This window comes from Limanda limanda, chromosome 13 (assembly GCF_963576545.1).
Source record: "Limanda limanda chromosome 13, fLimLim1.1, whole genome shotgun sequence".
Classification (NCBI taxonomy): domain Eukaryota; kingdom Metazoa; phylum Chordata; class Actinopteri; order Pleuronectiformes; family Pleuronectidae; genus Limanda; species Limanda limanda.
In genome coordinates, this window is record NC_083648.1 from 3,866,720 (window position 1) to 3,870,696 (window position 3,977).

Here is a 3,977-nt window from a genome sequence, read left to right on the forward strand (position 1 = left end):
CACACCCCCCCTACCCACCCATCCTCCCTGTTCTTGTATATAACATTACTTGAATACAGAAATTGTTCATTTGTGATGTTTTGCACTCGAGATATAAAAAAGAAAAAAAGAAAAATCTAAATTAAAAAAAGAGAGAAAACGACAAACTGGTGCGAGTGTGAAGGTTGTGCGACAGAAACGATGCGTCGTCACGGAAACCTGCTGTCCGATCTATTTATTGTGCCGTGTTTACAAAAAGGGTTTTTTGATTTTTCTTTCCTCCAAACCTTTATTTTTTTAATACACTGTACCCCCCCCCAACCCCAAACCCCCCCTCTTCCACCACCGGTTCCCTGTGCTGTCATCAGTGTTTAGCTCGATTTACACAACTCTTGTCTTTTGTTTTATTTTTGTTTGTTGGATGTCGTGAACACGGCCACGAGTTCGCCCGTCTCTGTCCCCCTCCCCCCAACGATGGTCCAATGACCCCCGTTGACTCCAGGGGGCGCTCTCAGTGGCGCGGGACAGTGGCGGGTGTGACGTTGTTTGTTGTCGGCATCAGTTTGTCAGTTGTTGTGTTGATCAGTTTCCACAGAGCTCTTCCACACGTTTATTATTCCTGAGACAAGTAACAAAACCATGGGGATGGAGAATCTGTCCCAGAAGCCTTTGCTGCTTCTGACTCATCTCAGCACTATATGATTTTTAGGAATTGATTTCGATGCTGCTTTTGTATGATTTGATCGTCCGATTGGAATCAGGTGAATTTATTTCCCTTTTTTGTTTTTCTCACAAAGATAACACCCCCCCCCTTCACCACCTCCTCCCCTTATTTTTTAGAATATTTTTGTACCACCCATTTTTTTTAATTTAAATTGTTCCTATCACAGAAAAACTTCATTCTTTTGTTACTTGTTGATCTAAAAAAAACAAAAAACAATAAGGGAGTTTAAAAGATGCAGTAACTGACATTTATATCATTCCAGCTTCTACATAATAAGGAAGACGACAATGTATTAATTGAAAAAAAAATGAAAAAAATAAACGTTTTCTCTACTTTTTAAAAAACTCCAGAAGGCTGAAGAAGCCATGAACTACAAGTTATCGGGTGCCTTCATTTGGGAAATAAAGAAAAAACCTCAAAACAAAAAGATAAATCTCTCTTCTGTGAAGAGTCTGGTACTGAACAAGGCTTCTTGTAGTTTGTCTTTGTCGGTGCCACAGATCCCAGTGCCCACTCCACTGGCCCAGCTGATTCATGAGTTTTATTTTTATGGTCTCTTCCACCAAACACACACACACACACACTCTCTCTCTCTCTATCATGGGAAAGACTAAGAATCCTCTTGAATTGTCACAAAATGAAATAAAAATCCAGGGCATTATGTGTTTGGATCTTCACGTCTCATTTATTGTCGTCTTTGTCCTTCAGTGTATCATCGAGGTTTGTGTGTGTCTGTGTTTGTGTGAGTAATGTTCTGAGCCTACAACCTATAAGGTGAAGGTACAGGCATGTCTGTGGTGGGAAATTAACTCTGCCACAGCTTTTGTTTGTGTGTTCAGTTTGTCGTCTGCAGAATCATTTTTAAAGGATTCATAACTTATTGGTGAGAATAGGAACATTCAGTGTGGATGAGTCCGGTAAATTTGACTCTACAGAACCAACAGAAACCAAATTTCATTATTGAATCTCTAAAAATGCTCAAAAAGAAGTTGACTATAGAAAAGAATGCCTCACAGCTGTATGTAGCTCTTTTATGACTCATTACAGTTTGATAATAAACAAATGAGTCACATTTTACCCATTGCTGACATGAGTCTCAGATCACCTCGTCCGCTGTGGAAACCATGACGACAGATATACCAGATTACCAGAGAACTTGTTGTCCAGACTTGGTGTGAGTCGGGAAAGAAGCTTTTTAAACTTTGGTGTGGAACCAGAAACCAGAGCAATGTGATTAGAATCAGTCTATCGATGATTCCACCGTGTTCCTGCCTCTCGCTGTGTGAGCTGCTGCGTCTGATGCTTTGGGCAAAGTTAATTTCTGCAGAATCCAATCAGACTCTGACTATCTCCCACTCACCTTTTTGTACCATCGTCTGCAGTCGCTGCCTCCAGGTACCAGGGGGCGCCGTGCTGAGCAGCCTATAAACACTCATTAAAGGCCGATGAGTCAGGAGGCCAACTGGGACGACCAAGGTTGTCTGGTTTCTGAGCCCACTCAGTCTGGAGCGTCTCACTTTGTTCTCCGGTGTGAAAGTGGAGTCTCCATTGTTTCTCCAGTAATGTTTCACTCAGGGTCTGAAAAATTAAGAAACTAATTCTTCAATATGATAACCTGAGTCCTATCTGTGTTTACACTTATTTAACACTTAAAAATTAGTGTTTTTTACAGAGAAAATCTAAGTTTGCTCTTAGATTTTTCTCTTTGTTGTGGTTCAAATGTTCTGGACATTTTTCCGGAGATCATCTTTCACACATGAAGAACTCTGCTGTAGATTATTCAGGTCAGAGTCGAGAACTCTCAGGTCTCTGGTGGAGTTTGTAGAGCAGCAGGAGTCAGGACACGATGTTCAAATCCTGCTGCAGAAACAACGATTTTTATTTACATCACAACTCTAAAAGCTCTTGAATCTTATCGCCTTTCCAAGTTAACATCTTCACCTTCATCTTCTACCTGTCTGACTCCTCTTCCTCAGCATGAGATGTGTGCTCTTCCAGTTTTCCATCTGTCTCATGTCAGCCTGACCTGACTTGGACCTTACACCTGCTCCTTGTGTCCTGCTGTGAAGTTTCCTTTCTCCACATGAGACCATCTGAAAGCCTCCTGGTCCAGTGAGTGACACCAGGAACATTCTGCACCTTTCCTTCGGTGCTGGTGTTCTTGTGTCACTGCGACCAGAACAAAACTCAATTATGAGGTTTTTGATGGTGTTGGCAGAAATCTCCCAGAAAGCAGCGCTGCCATGTTGAGAGAATCCTGATTTCACAGCCGCCCACGTGCTCCACTTGTGTGGATATTGATGAGAAGATGAGAAGAGAGGTTTTTAATTCAAACTGTTCATTTGAGGTCAGAGACATGAATAGTGTGTGTGTGTGTGTTAGAGCTGGAAATGCTTTTACTTTTAAGTGATTATCATATTTCTCTGTTGGATACAAACACACACAGTCTATAAATCAGGTCTGACACAGTAACTATGTAGTAATAAAGTTAGTGATGATGATTATAAAACCTCAGTGATCAGTGCAGGAAAGTTCAGGATCCTGATGTTCAACCTGAAACCAGCAGCTTGAGTTAAACGACCTTGACGGTTCCTGGAAACCAGAGAGAACGTTTCCTCCTCCATTTCCCTGAGGATCAGTTACAAAGACACGTGACGTGAGTGACGTGCTCAGAGACACTTTGACGTCTCACCAGCAGAACCAGCAGAACCAGCAGAACCAGCAGAACCAGCAGCTTCCTGAGGCTGAGGATGAGACTCTCAGGTTTGTTCTGTTCAAGATGCTCTGGAGACAAACTGCAGGGATTTATTAATATCTGGTTCCACCTAGTGGCCAAACTGTGTTTCTCATGTGCAGCATGTGAAGAAGTTTACATTTGAAGTAGTTTTATTTTGAAAAAGGACTCAAATTAAGAGCATTTGGACGGATTTGGAAATAACAGTTAAACCATCTCCATGTATTTATAAATGAGCACTGTTTAAATATACAGACAATCTGAATAATACTTATATGTTTAGAAGCTTTATTTCTTTATTTAATCTACACAATGAATAACTAGTCTGAGATCAGACTTACAGACTCCAGATTTAGGTCAAACAACATTCAAGCCTAAATTTCGAGCTTTGACCTTTGACCTGAAGCTGACAGTGGAGTCTTTCATTGAGCTGCACTCAGGTTCAGTGAGGAGGCCTTTGTGCAGAGAGAACATCTCACACATGTAAAACACTTACAAACACGTTCCTCTACAATCCCAGCTGAGGCCGGTGGACGTGAA